The 21,959-nt window shown below is 45.5% G+C and overlaps 1 protein-coding gene across 2 annotated transcripts in view; it reads right to left on the reverse strand.

Moving 5' to 3' along the window:
- Nucleotides 1–21,617, reverse strand: part of LOC139552844 (short transient receptor potential channel 4-like) — a 135,848-nt gene extending 114,231 nt beyond the window's left edge. Inside the window, exon 1 of one of the 2 annotated variants that reach the window (XM_071364928.1) lies at nt 20,976–21,617. The gene's annotated coding sequence lies outside the window, so the exon portion shown is untranslated. Of the gene's footprint in view, nt 1–20,527 lie in introns of both variants that reach the window. The other variant, XM_071364929.1, reaches the window with a different exon arrangement.
- Nucleotides 21,618–21,959: the final 342 nt, after the last annotated feature.

Raw genomic sequence — 21,959 nt, forward strand, 5'->3', positions numbered from 1 at the left:
ATGATTGGACAGGTATAATATGGAGTTGGTCAAGCCTACTCTCAGAAAGACTATAGGAGGCCTTTTGCCCACACTGCCTGTTACACCTATCAATTCCTGTCATAGCTCCACCATGATATTGAGGTAGCAGTATTGTTAGGGGTTCGCTTGGAATTGGTTTTCCCAGTAGCCTATAAAACCACACATCAGAACTAAGAAGACCAGAGCTCTAAATGAACGTTTATGTTTGGTAAAAAGTTAAGAGCACCAGAAAAAGAGATTAGTTCAAATATATTCTATAATATGTGTCACGACTCCCACCGAAGGGGGCTCCCCTGCCTGTTCGGGCGGCGCTCGGCGTTCGTCGTCGCCGGTCTACTAGCTGCCACCGATCCCCTTTTCCTTTTCTGTTTGTTTGGTCTTATTGGTTGCACCTGTCTCTTGTTTAGGTCTGATTCAGGACTATTTAAGCCTGTTAGGCCCGTCTGTTTTTGTGCGGGCTTGTTTTTCTGTTAGTCGAGGTTGTTGCGTGTGGTGTTCCTGTCTGTTTTGGGCCCTGTGTTGGGTTGGACATGTTTTGTTATTCGCCTGTTGTTTTGGGCGTTTGTGTTGGATGCTGCAATAACGGATAACGGTTTTCCCATAATCCTCTGCTCTCTGGGCTTGACTCCACACCCACCACTCCAGGCTCTGTGACAATAGGCCTTTACTCCACACCCACCACTCCAGGCTCTGTGACACCAAGGCCTTGACTCCACACCCACCACTCCAGGCTCTGTGACAATAGGCCTTTACTCCACACCCACCACTCCAGGCTCTGTGACACCAAGGCCTTGACTCCACACCCACCACTCCAGGCTCTGTGACAATAGGCCTTGACTCCACACCCACCACTCCAGGCTCTGTGACACCAAGGCCTTGACTCCACACCCACCACTCCAGGCTCTGTGACACCACGGCCTTGACTCCACACCCACCACTCCAGGCTCTGTGACACCAAGGCCTTGACTCCACACCCACCACTCCAGGCTCTGTGACAATAGGCCTTGACTCCACACCCACCACTCCAGGCTCTGTGACAATAGGCCTTGACTCCACACCCACCACTCCAGGCTCTGTGACAATAGGCCTTAACTCCACACCCACCACTCCAGGCTCTGTGACACCAAGGCCTTGACTCCACACCCACCACTCCAGGCTCTGTGACAATAGGCCTTGACTCCACACCCACCACTCCAGGCTCTGTGACACCAAGGCCTTGACTCCACACCCACCACTCCAGGCTCTGTGACAATAGGCCTTGACTCCACACCCACCACTCCAGGCTCTGTGACACCAAGGCCTTGACTCCACACCCACCACTCCAGGCTCTGTGACAATAGGCCTTGACTCCACACCCACCACTCCAGGCTCTGTGACACCAAGGCCTTGACTCCACACCCACCACTCCAGGCTCTGTGACAATAGGCCTTGACTCCACACCCACCACTCCAGGCTCTGTGACAATAGGCCTTGACTCCACACCCACCACTCCAGGCTCTGTGACAATAGGCCTTGACTCCACACCCACCACTCCAGGCTCTGTGACACCAAGGCCTTGACTCCACACCCACCACTCCAGGCTCTGTGACACCAAGGCCTTGACTCCACACCCACCACTCCAGGCTCTGTGACAATAGGCCTTGACTCCACACCCACCACTCCAGGCTCTGTGACAATAGGCCTTGACTCCACACCCACCACTCCAGGCTCTGTGACACCAAGGCCTTGACTCCACACCCACCACTCCAGGCTCTGTGACAATAGGCCTTGACTCCACACCCACCACTCCAGGCTCTGTGACAATAGGCCTTGACTCCACACCCACCACTCCAGGCTCTGTGACAATAGGCCTTGACTCCACACCCACCACTCCAGGCTCTGTGACAATAGGCCTTGACTCCACACCCACCATTCCAGGCTCTGTGACAATAGGCCTTGACTCCACACCCACCACTCCAGGCTCTGTGACACCAAGGCCTTGACTCCACACCCACCACTCCAGGCTCTGTGACACCATAGGCCTTGACTCCACACCCACCACTCCAGGCTCTGTGACAATAGGCCTTGACTCCACACCCACCACTCCAGGCTCTGTGACACCAAGGCCTTGACTCCACACCCACCACTCCAGGCTCTGTGACAATAGGCCTTGACTCCACACCCACCACTCCAGGCTCTGTGACAATAGGCCTTGACTCCACACCCACCACTCCAGGCTCTGTGACAATAGGCCTTGACTCCACACCCACCACTCCAGGCTCTGTGACACCAAGGCCTTGACTCCACACCCACCACTCCAGGCTCTGTGACACCAAGGCCTTGACTCCACACCCACCACTCCAGGCTCTGTGACAATAGGCCTTGACTCCACACCCACCACTCCAGGCTCTGTGACAATAGGCCTTGACTCCACACCCACCACTCCAGGCTCTGTGACAATAGGCCTTGACTCCACACCCACCACTCCAGGCTCTGTGACACCAAGGCCTTGACTCCACACCCACCACTCCAGGCTCTGTGACAATAGGCCTTGACTCCACACCCACCACTCCAGGCTCTGTGACAATAGGCCTTGACTCCACACCCACCACTCCAGGCTCTGTGACAATAGGCCTTGACTCCACACCCACCACTCCAGGCTCTGTGACAATAGGCCTTGACTCCACACCCAACACTCCAGGCTCTGTGACAATAGGCCTTGACTCCACACCCACCACTCCAGGCTCTGTGACAATAGGCCTTGACTCCACACCCAACACTCCAGGCTCTGTGACAATAGGCCTTGACTCCACACCCACCACTCCAGGCTCTGTGACAATAGGCCTTGACTCCACACCCACCACTCCAGGCTCTGTGACAATAGGCCTTGACTCCACACCCACCACTCCAGGCTCTGTGACAATAGGCCTTGACTCCTCACCCACCACTCCAGGCTCTGTGATAATAGGCCTTGACTCCTCACCCACCACTCCAGGCTCTGTGACAATAGGCCTTGACTCCACACCCACCACTCCAGGCTCTGTGACAATAGGCCTTGACTCCACACCCACCACTCCAGGCTCTGTGACAATAGGCCTTGACTCCACACCCACCACTCCAGGCTCTGTGACACCAAGGCCTTGACTCCACACCCACCACTCCAGGCTCTGTGACAATAGGCCTTGACTCCACACCCACCACTCCAGGCTCTGTGACAATAGGCCTTGACTCCACACCCAACACTCCAGGCTCTGTGACAATAGGCCTTGACTCCACACCCACCACTCCAGGCTCTGTGACAATAGGCCTTGACTCCACACCCACCACTCCAGGCTCTGTGACAATAGGCCTTGACTCCACACCCACCACTCCAGGCTCTGTGACACCATAGGCCTTGACTCCTCACCCACCACTCCAGGCTCTGTGATAATAGGCCTTGACTCCTCACCCACCACTCCAGGCTCTGTGACAATAGGCCTTGACTCCACACCCACCACTCCAGGCTCTGTGACAATAGGCCTTGACTCCACACCCACCACTCCAGGCTCTGTGACAATAGGCCTTGACTCCACACCCACCACTCCAGGCTCTGTGACAATAGGCCTTGACTCCACACCCACCACTCCAGGCTCTGTGACAATAGGCCTTGACTCCTCACCCACCACTCCAGGCTCTGTGACAATAGGCCTTGACTCCACACCCACCACTCCAGGCTCTGTGACAATAGGCCTTGACTCCTCACCCACCACTCCAGGCTCTGTGACAATAGGCCTTGACTCCACACCCACCACTCCAGGCTCTGTGACAATAGGCCTTGACTCCACACCCACCACTCCAGGCTCTGTGACACCAAGGCCTTGACTCCTCACCCACCACTCCAGGCTCTGTGACAATAGGCCTTGACTCCACACCCACCACTCCAGGCTCTGTGACAATAGGCCTTGACTCCACACCCACCACTCCAGGCTCTGTGACAATAGGCCTTGACTCCTCACCCACCACTCCAGGCTCTGTGACAATAGGCCTTGACTCCACACCCACCACTCCAGGCTCTGTGACAATAGGCCTTGACTCCACACCCACCACTCCAGGCTCTGTGACACCAAGGCCTTGACTCCTCACCCACCACTCCAGGCTCTGTGACACCAAGGCCTTGACTCCACACCCACCACTCCAGGCTCTGTGACAATAGGCCTAATGTAAATCTTACTTTTGAAACACATTCTCCTGGAGAACCTATCCAGGACTAGGATCTCTTTTACTTTCTCCCAGTGCTATCTGATACCGTAGATCTACCGATACCCTAAACCTACTGGAGCTACTGATACCCTAGACCTACTGGAGCTACTGATACCATGGACCTACTGATATCATAGACCTACTGATACCAAAGACCGACTGTTACCATAGACCTACTGATAACATAGACCTACTGATACCATGGACCTACTGATACCATAGACCTACTGGACCTACTGATACCATAGATCTACTGATACCATAAACCTACTGATACAATGGACCTACTAATACCATAGACATACTGATACCATGGACCTACTGATACCATGGACCTACTGATACCATAGACCTACTGATACCATAGACCTACTGATACCATAGACCTACTGATACCATAGACCTACTGGACCTACTGATACAATAGACCCACTGTACCTACTGATACCATGGACCTACTAATACCATGGATCTACTGATACCATAGACCTACTGATAACATAGACCTACTGATACCATAGACCTACTGATACCATAGACCTACTGGACCTACAGACACCATAGACCTACTGATTCTTACTGATACCATAGACCTACTGGACCTACTGATCCCATAGAACTAGTGATACCATATACCTACTGATATCATAGACCTACTGATAACATAGATCTACTAATATCATAAACCTACTGATACCATAGATCTACTGGACCTACTGATATCATAGACCTACTGATACCATAGACCTACTGATACCATAGACCTACTGGACATACTGATACCATAGACCTACTGATACCATAGACTTACTGATACCATAGACCTACTCATTTCATTAACCTACTGATAACATAGAACTACTGATACCATGGACCTACTGATACCATGGGCCTAATGATACCATGGACCTACTGATATCATTAACCTACTGATAACATAGACCTACTGATACCATAGACCTACTGATATCATAGACCTACTGGACCTACTGATACAATAGACCTACTGATACCATAGACCTACTAATACCATAGCCCTACTGATACCATAGACCTACTGATACCATAGACCTACTGGACCTAAAGACACCATAGAACTAGTGATACCATGGACCTACTGATATCATTAACCTACTGATAACATAGAACTACTGATACCATGGACCTACTGATACCATGGGCCTACTGATACCATGGACCTACTGATATCATTAACCTACTGATAACATAGACCTACTGATACCATAGACCTACTGATATCATAGACCTACTGGACCTACTGATACAATAGACCTACTGATACCATAGACCTACTGATACCATAGACCTACTAATACCATAGCCCTACTGATACCATAGACCTACTGATACCATAGACCTACTGGACCTACAGACACCATAGACCTACTGATTCCTACTGATACCATAGACCTACTGGACCTACTGATCACATAGAACTAGTGATACCATATACCTACTGATACCATAGACCTACTGATATCATAGACCTACTGGAGCTACTGTTACCATATACCTACTGATACCATAAACCTAGTGGACCTACTGATATCATAGACCTACTGATACCATAAACCTAGTGGACCTACTGATATCATAGACCTACTGATACCATGGACCTACTGATATCATAGACCTACTGATACCATAGACCTACTGATACCATAGACCTACTGGACATACTGATACCATAGACCTAGTGGACCTACTGATATCATAGACCTAGTGGACCTACTGATATCATAGACCTACTGATACCATGGACCTACTGATATCATAGACCTACTGATACCATAGACCTACTGATACCATAGACCTACTGGACATACTGATACCATAGACCTAGTGGACCTACTGATATCATAGACCTACTCATACCATGGACCTACTGATATCATAGACCTACTGATACCATAGACCTACTGATACCATAGACCTACTGATACCATAGACCTACTGGACATACTGATACCATAGACCTAGTGGACCTACTGATATCATAGACCTACTGAAACCATGGACCTACTGATTTATTTTTATTTTTTTTATTTCACCTTTATTTAACCAGGTAGGCTAGTTGAGAACAAGTTCTCATTTGCAACTGCGACCTGGCCAAGATAAAGCATAGCAGTGTGAACAGACAACACAGAGTTACACATGGAGTAAACAATAAACAAGTCAATAACATGGTAGAAAAAAAAGAGAATCTATATACAATGTGTGCAAAAGGCATGAGGTAGGCAATACATCGAATAATTACAATTTAGCAGATTAACACTGGAGTGATAAATCATCAGATGATCATGTGCAAGAAGAGATACTGGTGTGCAAAAGAGCAGAAAAGTAAATAAATAAAAGCAGTATGGGGGGTGAGGTAGGTAAATTGGGTGGGTAGTTTACAGATGGACTATGTACAGCTGCAGCGATCGGTTAGCTGCTCGGATAGCAGATTTTTAAAGTTGTTGAGGGAGATAAAAGTCTCCAACTTCAGAGATTTTTGCAATTCGTTCCAGTCGCAGGCAGCAGAGAACTGGAAGGAAAGGCGTCCAAATGAGGTTTTGGCTTTAGGGATGATCAGTGAGATACACCTGCTGGAGCGCGTGTTGCGGGTGGGTGTAGCCATCGTGACCAGTGAACTGAGATAAGGCGGCACTTTACCTAGCATAGCCTTGTAGATGACCTGGAGCCAGTGGGTCTGACGACGAACATGTAGCGAGGGCCAGCCGACTAGGGCATACAGGTCGCAGTGGTGGGTCGTATAAGGTGCTTTAGTAACAAAACGAATGGCACTGTGATAAACTGCATCCAGTTTGCTGAGTAGAGTATTGGAAGCTATTTTGTAGATGACATCGCCGAAGTCGAGGATCGGTAGGATAGTCAGTTTTACTAGGGTAAGTTTGGCGGCGTGAGTGAAGGAGGCTTTGTTGCGGAATAGAAAGCCGATTCTTGCTTTGATTTTGGATTGGAGATGTTTGATATGAGTCTGGAAGGAGAGTTTGCAGTCTAGCCAGACACCTAGGTACTTATAGATGTCCACATATTCTAGGTCGGAACCGTCCAGGGTGGTGATGCTAGTCGGGCGTGCGGGTGCAGGCAGCGAACGGTTGAAAAGCATGCATTTGGTTTTACTAGCGTTTAAGAGCAGTTGGAGGCCACGGAAGGAGTGTTGTATGGCATTGAAGCTCGTTTGGAGGTTAGATAGCACAGTGTCCAAGGAAGGGCCGGAAGTATATAGAATGGTGTCGTCTGCGTAGAGGTGGATCAGGGAATCGCCCGCAGCAAGAGCAACATCATTGATGTATACAGAGAAAAGAGTCGGCCCGAGAATTGAACCCTGTGGTACCCCCATAGAGACTGCCAGAGGACCGGACAACATGCCCTCCGATTTGACACACTGAACTCTGTCTGCAAAGTAGTTGGTGAACCAGGCAAGGCAGTCATTAGAAAAACCGAGGCTACTGAGTCTGCCGATAAGAATATGGTGATTGACAGAGTCGAAAGCCTTGGCCAGGTCGATGAAGACGGCTGCACAGTAATGTCTTTTATCGATGGCGGTTATGATATCGTTTAGTACCTTGAGCGTGGCTGAGGTGCACCCATGACCGGCTCGGAAACCGGATTGCACAGCGGAGAAGGTACGGTGGGATTCGAGATGGTCAGTGATCTGTTTGTTGACTTGGCTTTCGAAGACCTTAGATAGGCAGGGCAGGATGGATATAGGTCTGTAACAGTTTGGGTCCAGGGTGTCTCCCCCTTTGAAGAGGGGGATGACCGCGGCAGCTTTCCAATCCTTGGGGATCTCAGATGATACGAAGGAGAGGTTGAACAGGCTGGTGATAGGGGGTGCGACAATGGCGGCGGACAGTTTCAGAAATAGGGGGTCCAGATTGTCAAGCCCAGCTGATTTGTATGGGTCCAGGTTTTCCAGCTCTTTCAGAACATCTGCTATCTGGATTTGGGTAAAGGAGAAGCTGGGGAGGCTTGGGCGAGTAGCAGCGGGGGGGGCGGGGCTGTTGGCCAAGGTTGGAGTCGCCAGGAGGAAGGCATGGCCAGCCATTGAGAAATGCTTGTTGAAGTCTTCGATTATCACGGATTTATCGGTGGTGACCGTGTTACCTAGCCTCAGTGCAGTGGGCAGCTGGGAGGAGGTGCTCTTGTTCTCCATGGACTTTACAGTATCCCAGAACTTTTTGGAGTTAGAGCTACAGGATGCAAATTTCTGCTTGAAAAAGCTGGCCTTTGCTTTCCTGACTGACTGCGTGTATTGGTTCCTGACTTCCCTGAACAGTTGCATATCGCGGGGGCTCTTCGATGCTATTGCAGTTCGCCACAGGATGTTTTTGTGCTGGTCGAGGGCAGTCAGGTCTGGAGTGAACCAAGGGCTATATCTGTTCTTGGTTCTGCATTTTTTGAACGGAGCGTGCTTGTCTAATATGGTGAGGAAGTAACATTTAAAGAATGACCAGGCATCCTCAACTGACGGGATGAGGTCAATATCCTTCCAGGGTACCCGGGCCAGGTCGATTAGAAAGGCCTGCTCGCAGAAGTGTTTTAGGGAGCGTTTGACAGTGATGAGGGGTGGTCGTTTGACCGCGGACCCGTGGCGGATACAGGCAATGAGGCAGTGATCGCTGAGATCTTGATTGAAGACAGCAGAGGTGTATTTGGAGGGCAGGTTGGTCAGGATAATGTCTATTAGGGTGCCCATGTTTACGGATTTAGGGTTGTACCTGGTGGGTTCCTTGATGATTTGTGTGAGATTGAGGGCATCAAGCTTGGATTGTAGGACTGCCGGGGTGTTAAGCATATCCCAGTTTAGGTCACCTAACAGAACAAACTCTGAAGCTAGATGGGAGCGATCAATTCACAGATGGTGTCCAGGGCACAGCTGGGAGCTGAGGGGGGTCGGTAGCAGGCGGCAACAGTGAGAGACTTATTTCTGGAGAGATTAATTTTTAAAATTAGAAGTTCGAACTGTTTGGGCATAGACCTGGAAAGTATGACAGAACTTTGCAGGCTATCTCTGCAGTAGATTGCAACTCCTCCCCCTTTGGCAGTTCTATCTTGACGGAAAGTGTTATAGTTGGGTATGGAAATCTCAGAATTTTTGGTGGCCTTCCTAAGCCAGGATTCGGACACGGCAAGGACATCAGGGTTGGCAGAGTGTGCTAAAGCGGTGAGTAAGGCAAACTTAGGGAGGAGGCTTCTGATGTTGACATGCATCAGGCCAAGGCTTTTTCGATCACAGAAGTCAACAAATGAGGGTGACTGGGGACATGCAGGGCCTGGGTTTACCTCCACATCACCCGAGGAACAGAGGAGTAGTAGGATGAGGGTGCGGCTAAAGGCTATCAAAACTGGTCGCCTAGAGCGTTGGGGACAAAGAATAAAAGGAGCAGATTTATGGGCGTGGTAGAATAGATTCTGGGCATAATGTGCAGACAGGGGTATGGTGGGGCGTGGGTACAGCGGAGGCAAGCCCAGGCACTGGGTGATGATAAGAGAGGTTGTATCTCTGGACATGCTGGTCTCAATGGGTGAGGTCACCGCATGTGTGGGGGGTGAGACCAAGGAGGTATCAGAGGTACGGAGAGTGGAACTACAGGGTCCATTGCAAACCAAAACAATGATAGCTAGCCTGAACAACAGTATGCAAGGCATATTGATATTTGAGAGAGACATACAATAAGGCATAAAGTGATTGCAGGTCTTGATTGGGAGAGCTAGCTAAAACAACAGGTAAGATAACAGCAGCAATAACAGGGTGCTAGTCTAACACAGCAACAACAGGTAAAAATGGCGACGACTAGGCAGAGAGGGTCGGATTAACTACACACAGATCCTGAGTTATAGCACAGAGCCGACAGATAAAACACAAATAAACAGAATGGAGTACCGTGAATTAATGGACAGTCAAGCATGCATCAGCTATGTAGCCAAGTGATCATAGTGTCCAGGGGGCAGCCGTAGATGGAGCAGGGAGGCCTCCACTAAGCTAGCACGCGGCGTTTAAAGTTAGTAGCCCGGGGGGTGGTCTGCTCAGACGGAGGGGGTCTGCTCAGACGTGGTCGTGTCGACAGAGAATCCAAGCCAGATGGCGATGGCGAAAGAGAGGTTGTGAATTGTAGAATTGTGTTTGCTAACTGGTGCTAGCTTCGTGGCAGTGGCGCTAGCTGCGCTAGCCGCAAGCTAGCTGTGAGGATCAGAAGCAGTGGCTCAGGGATTACGGCAGGAATCCGGCGTTGTTGTCGAGAGACAGTCCGATGCTGGTAAATTGGTGAGTAATATCCAGGCTAATAACAGGGCTGGTGTCTGTGCAGAAGGTAAAAGCTACTAGCAGCGGCAAAAAAATGGCTAAATTAGCTTGTAGCTGGTATTGTAGCCCAAGAATTCGCTGGTAGACCTCTTCAGCTAGCCGGCAGATGGGCCTAGCTCGAGGCTAGCTCAAGGCTAACTGGTGCTTGCTTCGGGACAGAGGTGTTAGCCAGTAGTAGCCACTCGGTTGCAGCTAGCTAGCTGTGATGATACGGTGTAATTGTCCAGAGCTTGCGTCAGGAATCCGGTGATGTGGTAGAGAAAAAGCAGTCCTATATGCTCTGGGTTGATATCGCGCTTGCAGACTGGCAGGTATTGGCCCGGTATTGAAGCTGGCTGTGTCCGAGTTGAGGGTGAAGACCGCAGCAGTGGCTAACTGACTACTAGCTAGTAGCTAGTTATCTGGCTAGCTTCTGATTGGGGTTACGGTTCTAAAGTATAAAAAAATAGCAGGTCCGTACCACATTGGGTGAGGCGGAATGTAGGAATGTATATTCAGTTCCTAGATGGAAAGTGAAATTAAAATATATACGAAATGTATACGAAAAATACGAAGACTATTTACACGGGACAGGACAAACAAAGACACGTCCGACTGCTACGCCATCTTGGAGTCAATAATTCAATGATATCATAGACCTGCTGATACCATAGACCTACTGATACCATAGACCTACTGGACATACTGATACCATAGACCTACTGATACCATAGACCTACTGATACCATAGACCTACTGATATCATTAACCTACTGATAACATAGAACTACTGATACCATGGACCAACTGATACCATGGACCTACTGATATCATTAACCTACTGATACCATAGACCTACTGATATCATAGACCTACTGGACCTACTGATACAATAGACCTACTGATACCATAGACCTACTGATACCATAGACCTACTAATACCATAGCCCTACTGATACCATAGACCTACCGATACCATAGACCTACTAGACCTACTGATAACATAGACCTACTGATACCATAGACCTACTGATACCATAGACTTACTGATATCATAAACCTACTGGACCTACTGATACCATAGACCTGCTGATACCATAGACCTACTGATATCATAGACCTACCTATACCATATACCTACTGATACCATAAACCTACTGATACCATAGACCTACTGATACCATAGACCATAGACCTGATACCATAGACCTACTGATACCATAGACTTAATGATATCATAAACCTACTGGACCTACTGATACCATAGACCTGCTGATACCATAGACCTACTGATATCATAGACCTACTGATACCATATACCTACTGATATCATAGACCTACTGATACCATAGACCTACTGATACCAAGGACCTACTGATACCATGGACCTACTGATATCATAGACCTGCTGATACCATAGACCTACTGATACCATAGACCTACTGGACATACTGATACCATAGACCTACTGATACCATAGACCTACTGATACCATAGACCTACTGATGTCATTAACCTACTGATAATATAGAACTACTGATACCATGGACCAACTGATACCATGGACCTACTGATATCATTAACCTACTGATACCATAGACCTACTGATATCATAGACCTACTGGACCTACTGATACAATAGACCTACTGATACCATAGACCTACTGATACCATAGACCTACTAATACCATAGCCCTACTGATACCATAGACCTACCGATACCATAGACCTACTAGACCTACTGATAACACAGACCTACTGATACCATAGACCTACTGATACCATAGACTTACTGATATCATAAACCTACTGGACCTACTGATACCATAGACCTGCTGATACCATAGACCTACTGATATCATAGACCTACCTATACCATATACCTACTGATACCATAGACCTACTGATACCATAGACCTACTGATACCATAGACCATAGACCTGATACCATAGACCTACTGATACCATAGACATAATGATATCATAAACCTACTGGACCTACTGATACCATAGACCTGCTGATACCATAGACCTACTGATATCATAGACCTACTGATACCATATACCTACTGATATCATAGACCTACTGATACCATAGACCTACTGATACCAAGGACCTACTGATATCATAGACCCACTGATATCATAGACCTACTGATACCATAGACCTACTGATACCATGGACCTACTGATATCATTAACCTACTGATAACATAGACCTACTGATACCATAGTCCTACTGATATCATAGACCTACTGGACCTACTGATACAATAGACCTACTGATACCATAGACCTACTAATACCATAGCCCTACTGATACCATAGACCGACTGATACCATAGACCTACTGGACCTACACACACCATAGACCTACTGATTCCTACTGATACCATAGACCTACTGGACCTACTGATCCCATAGAACTAGTGATACCATGGACCTACTGATATCATTAACCTACTGATAACATAGAACTACTGATACCATGGACCTACTGATACCATGGGCCTACTGATACCATGGACCTACTGATATCATTAACCTACTGATAACATAGACCTACTGATACCATAGACCTACTGATATCATAGACCTACTGGACCTACTGATACAATAGACCTACTGATACCATAGACCTACTGATACCATAGACCTACTAATACCATAGCCCTACTGATACCATAGACCTACCGATACCATAGACCTACTAGACCTACTGATAACATAGACCTACTGATACCATAGACCTACTGATACCATAGACTTACTGATATCATAAACCTACTGGACCTACTGATACCATAGACCTGCTGATACCATAGACCTACTGATATCATAGACCTACCTATACCATATACCTACTGATACCATAGACCTACTGATACCATAGACCTACTGATACCATAGACCATAGACCTGATACCATAGACCTACTGATACCATAGACTTAATGATATCATAAACCTACTGGACCTACTGATACCATAGACCTGCTGATACCATAGACCTACTGATATCATAGACCTACTGATACCATATACCTACTGATATCATAGACCTACTGATACCATAGACCTACTGATACCAAGGACCTACTGATATCATAGACCCACTGATATCATAAACCTACTGATACCATAGACCTACTGATACCATGGACCTACTGATATCATTAACCTACTGATAACATAGACCTACTGATACCATAGTCCTACTGATATCATAGACCTACTGGACCTACTGATACAATAGACCTACTGATACCATAGACCTACTAATACCATAGCCCTACTGATACCATAGACCGACTGATACCATAGACCTACTGGACCTACAGACACCATAGACCTACTGATTCCTACTGATACCATAGACCTACTGGACCTACTGATCCCATAGAACTAGTGATACCATGGACCTACTGATATCATTAACCTACTGATAACATAGAACTACTGATACCATGGACCTACTGATACCATGGGCCTACTGATACCATGGACCTACTGATATCATTAACCTACTGATAACATAGACCTACTGATACCATAGACCTACTGATATCATAGACCTACTGGACCTACTGATACAATAGACCTACTGATACCATAGACCTACTGATACCATAGACCTACTAATACCATAGCCCTACTGATACCATAGACCTACTGATACCATAGACCTACTGGACCTACAGACACCATAGACCTACTGATTCCTACTGATACCATAGACCTACTGGACCTACTGATCCCATAGAACTAGTGATACCATATACCTACTGATACCATAGACCTACTGATATCATAGACCTACTGGAGCTACTGTTACCATATACCTACTGATACCATAAACCTAGTGGACCTACTGATATCATAGACCTACTGATACCATAAACCTAGTGGACCTACTGATATCATAGACCTACTGATACCATGGACCTACTGATATCATAGACCTACTGATACCATAGACCTACTGATACCATAGACCTACTGGACATACTGATACCATAGACCTAGTGGACCTACTGATATCATAGACCTAGTGGACCTACTGATATCATAGACCTACTGATACCATGGACCTACTGATATCATAGACCTACTGATACCATAGACCTACTGATACCATAGACCTACTGGACATACTGATACCATAGACCTAGTGGACCTACTGATATCATAGACCTACTGATACCATGGACCTACTGATATCATAGACCTACTGATACCATAGACCTACTGATACCATAGACCTACTGATACCATAGACCTACTGGACATACTGATACCATAGACCTAGTGGACCTACTGATATCATATACCTACTGATACCATGGACCTACTGATATCATAGACCTGCTGATACCATAGACCTACTGATACCATAGACCTACTGGACATACTGATACCATAGACCTACTGATACCATAGACCTACTGATACCATAGACCTACTGATATCATTAACCTACTGATAACATAGAACTACTGATACCATGGACCAACTGATACCATGGACCTACTGATATCATTAACCTACTGATACCATAGACCTACTGATATCATAGACCTACTGGACCTACTGATACAATAGACCTACTGATACCATAGACCTACTGATACCATAGACCTACTAATACCATAGCCCTACTGATACCATAGACCTACCGATACCATAGACCTACTAGACCTACTGATAACATAGACCTACTGATACCATAGACCTACTGATACCATAGACTTACTGATATCATAAACCTACTGGACCTACTGATACCATAGACCTGCTGATACCATAGACCTACTGATATCATAGACCTACCTATACCATATACCTACTGATACCATAGACCTACTGATACCATAGACCTACTGATACCATAGACCATAGACCTGATACCATAGACCTACTGATACCATAGACTTAATGATATCATAAACCTACTGGACCTACTGATATCATAGACCTACTGATACCATAGACCTACTGATACCAAGGACCTACTGATATCATAGACCCACTGATATCATAGACCTACTGATACCATAGACCTACTGATACCATGGACCTACTGATACCATAGACCTACTGGACCTACTGATACCATAGACCTACTGATACCATGGAACTACTGATACCATATACCTACTGATACCATAGACCTACTGATACCATAGACCTACTGATACCATAGACCTACTGATATCATATAACTACTGATACCATATACCTACTGATACCATAGACCTACTGATACCATAGACCTACTGATATCATAGACCTACTGATACCATAGACCATAGACCTGATATCATAGACCTGCTACTACTGATACTGGTCAAGTTACAAAGTTGGGAGCTGGTTAGCTAGTTAGGTAACATGACTGGACAAAGTTGGGAGCTGGTTAGCTAGTTAGGTAACACGACTGGACAAAGTTGGGAGCTGGTTAGCTAGTTAGGTAACATGACTGGACAAAGTTGGGAGCTGGTTAGCTAGTTAGGTAACATGACTGGACAAAGTTGGGAGCTGGTTAGCTAGTTAGGTAACATGACTGGACAAAGTTTGGAGCTGGTTAGCTAGTTAGGTAACATGACTGGACAAAGTTGGGAGCTGGTTAGCTAGTTAGGTAACATGACTGGACAAAGTTTGGAGCTGGTTAGCTAGTTAGGTAACATGACTGGACAAAGTTGTTTGTTTTCAAATAAATAGTAAGCGGGTGTGAATAGTATAAACGACAACCTTCTATAAGGTTTATTATTATAAAATATGGCCCGTGAAAACGTAATAGAAGGAATAAAATGTAGTTTTGGTTACACTGTATGAGTCAAAACTTGTAACAGCTGAGTCTAGAGACAAGAGGTTTGGTCTAGAGACAAGAGGTTTGTTCTAGAGACAAGAGGTTTGTTCTAGAGACAAGAGGTTTGGTCTAGAGACAAGAGGTTTGGTCTAGAGACAAGAGGTTTGGTCTAGAGACAAGAGGTTTGGTCTAGAGACAAGAGGTTTGATCTAGAGACAAGAGGTTTGGTCTAGATACAAGAAGTTTGGTTGAGAGACAAGAGGTTTGGTCGAGATACAAGAGGTTTGATCTAGATACAAGAGGTTTGATCTAGATACAAGAGGTTTGGTCTAGAGACAAGAGGTTTGGTCTAGATACAAGAGGTTTGATCTAGATACAAGAGGTTTGATCTAGATACAAGAGGTTTGATCTAGATACAAGAGGTTTGGTCTAGAGACAAGAGGTTTGATCTAGATACAAGGGATTTTGTCTAGAGACAAAGTGTTCGGTCTAGAGACAATAGGTTTGGTCTAGAGACAAGGGGTTTGGTCTCGAGGCTTTTATATATTTAAAAAGTGGCCTCCTACAGTACATGTAATTCGATAGTAAAGGAATATGACCACCAGCTATAGACTCATCTACCCCCTTAAAACATACAACCCTAACCAACAACACGTCAATCACTATGTAGATTATGACCACCAGCTATAGACTCATCTACCTAAAGAGCTACAGTTGTAAACCTTTCCTATGAGTATTATTATAAGTATTGATTGATTGACTATGGCTTTTCAAATTGCCCAACGTTTACTTGTCAATTAGGATTCAAAGCAAAGTTTACAACAGCTGTGGTGATTATTCATTGTCAAATGAGGAGAGACAAATGTATCACCCAAGTCAGAGTTCTAAATAATAAAAAAATCTGTATTCACTTATTAATAAGAGAGAAGGTCACTACATGCACACCGAGTGAATGGAGCGAGAGCTCTGCAATAATGAGGCTGGTCAGCCCAACACTCTTGACTCTTGATATATTATAGCAAATATCTACATGACAAACAACAGATGTGTGGAATGGGTCACAAGGTGAGACTTGACATATGATAAAGAAGTATCCCAAGCCAGATAGCGTTTACTACGAAGATTGTTCTTATTGTACAGAAATTAGAGTTTGGTCCCTTAGACAAGGCTCTTATCTTATCTCCACTCATTCTATGGCATAAATCAATGATCAGCTCCAGATACCCCTATCTCAAGTAAAACCCATGTAATTGACCACACACCTAGACTAGCTGCAGGGAACTGGAGTAGAACCCATCCCTTTGCAAAAACACGGCCTTAGTAAAACAGAGATGTTTTACTATTTGTTAATTATATATAATTGTTAACTATTAATATTAAACAAATCAGATAAATAGTTGATTTTTCTCTCGCACAGCAGCAGTCCTTTTGTTTTTAGTTATTTTACCTTCATTTTACCAGGCAGGTCAATTAAGAGGAAATTCCTATTGAAAATGACAACCTTCACGTGTTGCCTACGCTACTGTTTTCCTTTGTAACATCGCTGAGGGGATTTTAGGACCTTTTTAACTTGGTGAAACAGTTAGATGCATTAGCCTAATGCGCTACATAGGTTACTGGGGAGAATTCAGCAGTGATGTAGCGACTGCTGGGACTAACCGCCAGAACAGGATTTGAACCAGCAACTCGGCCTTTAAATGGCACAATCACCTGTTCTAATAAGGTCCAGACCTCCCCACACAGTAACAGGTGGGCTAGGGACCCACCGTTTTGGTTGAAGAGTGCCAGGTGACTCGGCCTATATAGCTTCCGATTCAAAAGTTATTGGACATTTAAATAAGAAAATAATTAGCAAGTAACAAATTTGCCCAATTTTGGGATTAGCCTAATTGTGTTTGTATCGAACTCAGTAAAATATCAATTATAACCTTTCAATGTTTTGAACCTTATAAATATGTTGATTTGGTTCATCGAGTTGATTAGCCCTAAAATAAACTAAAGGAACCCAACATTACTCCTTATAGTCCAAGGACCTTTGCAACCACAGATGGCCACCAGATAATAGGCAGCTGATCTCTCATTAAACCATCAATAGGTGCTAAAATCACCTGCACAGCTGATCTCCATTGCAACCATCATCCGCCACCAACTCACCGCTCCATAAAGCTTACCATATACTTCCCAGTCGAAACAGCTTGCGCATATATTATGGCAACATTTACTGGCGTTTTTGTTCGTTTTGGTGTTCGGTAGGTTTTTATTTGAAAATGTATTTGCTGTTCGAGCACAAGAGGCATAAAATACCTGAATGTCATGAGCATCGATTCACGTTCAGTATTTGGCTGTTTGGAGCCAAATCCCCTCTAAACAGAGCATCTATTTAAAGGGATACTTCATGATTTTGGCAATGAGGCCCGTTATCCACTTCCCCAGAGTTAGATACACTTGTGTGTATGTCTCTGTCCAGTATGATGGAAGTTAAAGGTATTTTCTCGAGCCAATCCCAGCTAGCAATGAGGAATCGTCCCTGAAGCGGCCTTCCGGTGGGCCGGAACCGATTAAATCGGCCCGGAATCGGGTGTCGGACTCGGCCAGGAATCAAAATGAATGACTGCCCAGAAACAGCTCAAGTACATCGGGCCGTTTCCATCTACCGACTTTGACCGGTATCTTACCAGAATCCCCCCAGAAGGGGCCTGATGCACATTTAAATAAATGTATACAAAATTACCTGATTTAGTCATTTTAAATATGACTATTTGATACATACAAATTATACCCATCCACAATAAAAAAATGTTGTGTCAGATGAAAAACCATACACGTGGTGACCGTGTCAACGTGCATGCGCCTGGCCCGCCATAGGAGTCACTACAGCGCAATGGGACAAGGACATCCCGGCCGGCCAAACCCTCCAATAACTCGGACGACACTGGGCCAATTGTGTGTCGCTTCATGGATCTCCCGGGTTGTGGCCGGCACGGGTCTTGAACCAGCACTGCGACTCAGTGTCTTAAACCGCTGCATCACTGGGGAGGATTCATCTGTGAAGGTTTTAATGTTTACTTTTGCCTTGCACAAAGTATGAAAATACTAAAATACTACGCAGCATTCTTAAAGAATTTAATTTAAATCTTAATTGTATGTTTTTTATCACAAATAGTTAGATGGAAAAATAAATAATGAAATGTTAATTATATAAAGCATCCCATGTAATCATCTGCCAGAGAGTAGCCCCAATCGGCCCGAGCCCCAAGTAATACATTTGGGCCAGATAACTCCCACCGGAATCGGCCCAATCCCCAAGTCATATATTTGGGCCAGATAACTGACACCGGAATCGGCCCAATCCCCAAGTCATACATTTGGGCCAGATAACTCACACCGGAATCGGCCCGAGCTCAATCCCCACATCCTAGCCATAAGTAATACAGCTAAAAGGCGGCCAAGTCTCGGGTCACATGACGCCGGCCGAGTCTGACTCTCTGCCGAGTGCCCCGACTCTCAGACGGAATCGGCCCAGATCCACCGAGCTAGCTGGGATACTAACTAGCTTTGACGCAATGAATGGAAGTCTATGGGTATCTATGCTAGTTAGCATTGTCTCGCAAACCTAACTCTAACTTCCTTCATAATGTACACAAATACATACAAATAGTATCGACTAGTTCATCTGATTCTGGGGAAGTAGATAAAGCGCCTCGTTGCCAAAAATCCGAAAGTATCCTTTTAAGCTCTGCCTGTTAATGAAGGGGTGAAGACTTCGGCTACTGAACAAGCTGAAGTCTACACCCCTTCATTAACAGGCAGAGCTTAAAAGGATACTTTCGGATTTTGGCAACGAGGCGCTTTATCTACTTCCCCGGAAGAGGGCCGCTTCAGGGACGATTCCTCATTGCTAGCTGGGATTGACTCGAGAAAATACCTTTAACTTCCATCATACTGGACAGAGACATACACATAGTATCCACAAGTGTATCTAACTCTGGGGAAGTGGATAACGGGCCTCATTGCCAAAATCATGAAGTATCCCTTTAAATAGATGCTCTGTTTAGAGGGGATTTGGCTCTAAACAGCCAAATACTCCATTGTGGTATGGTTCAAGAAACATAAAGCCCTCTACTTTCATATCACATCAAAATAATTTCACAAACGCACATATACACTTACAATTCACCGTTTTAACACAGTTGCAGCCGATAGTATTATTCAGTGACAACACGTTTGTAGCGTCCGTCTTCCGTGTACATAGAGGTGTTCAGAGACTCAGATACTCAGATTAGCACAGGTAGTCGACATTCCGTAAACAAGCGCTGTTAAATGGAGATATGGCTGTGGGGAAACACTAACCCTAACCCTAAAAAATGAGTTCAAATGGAGCCAGAAGTGGGTGAAGCTAACTGCTGAACACTCCATGGATAAGGCAGAATGCCGCCTAGCGTTTTCCAGAGCGACCCTAGTCCGAGACAAATCGGCACGCACCAGTGCGCAGTGCACGCAATTTTATTAACTCCATCACCAGTTCCTTCTTTACCGATCTGAACCCACAAAATAGCCTAGAAAACATTATTTTTAGACTGTGTATGACGACTCAAAGTAAATAAAACATATAACTCACATAACGCCTTGGATGTTGGAGATATACCAATTGAAACCACATAGAAAGATGCCCCTTCTTTCCAGGCTATTCCGCGTTTAGGAAATGCAACAACTGGTTTTCAAAACAAAAAATATATAACTATGGTTGTTTTACGCATTTAGGTACTAAACGAATAACCTATAACAATCCGTGTTCTATAAGAGGACTTCACATCATCGAATCCTTGATGGTAAATGCATGGTTTTATCTTCAGAGTAGCCTATATCCTACTTTATTCCATTATTCCGTTTGAGTAGAGGACATCCCTTAACAGAGCACAGTTGCTTTTCTTCATAATCGCTTCTCTTTTTCCTTTATAAAGAGACAGAAATGGTGCAGCCTACAGCGCACAAAAACTGGGGCACACAGGATGGAAAGCGGGCGCAGCGCGCATAGAAAGACGATGAAGTGAACTCTGTTAATCTTGCAGGACATGTAAACTACTTCTTTACGATTACAACTGTTTGCAAATACCCTCTGGTTATATTATCTTATCCTCGATTTCTGTCTGTTTATCCAGCCGCTCCTTTACACCTGTTGTTGGGAGGAAGCGAACCGAACCGAAGCGCTGCGGGTATAAACTAATAACGCGAGGTCTCAGAGAGCCTGGATTCCACTCTGCCTGTGGCTGCGCGCTGGTGCGCTCGGTGCAAACTGGGAAGACATTGTGCGCATAGGGACACACACGCACGCACGCACTCCACTACACACAGACGTTAAGCTTTAATTCAATAACACGTATTGTAACGTCAACGAATATTTTATGAAAACAACAGGAAAGTGTATTACAGAACAGGCTTAATTAGGACTTGAAGAACATGACATTCAAGTATTTTAAGTCAAATAATAGTTTCAGAATATTTCCTTTAATGATTGTGTGACATGTGGGTCTGAAAAATTATGTTATTCACTATCAAATCATGTAAATAACTCATTTGAGGGAACAGTGAATCGAAAATTATG

Source organism: Salvelinus alpinus, chromosome 24 (genome assembly GCF_045679555.1).
Source record: "Salvelinus alpinus chromosome 24, SLU_Salpinus.1, whole genome shotgun sequence".
NCBI lineage: Eukaryota > Metazoa > Chordata > Actinopteri > Salmoniformes > Salmonidae > Salvelinus > Salvelinus alpinus.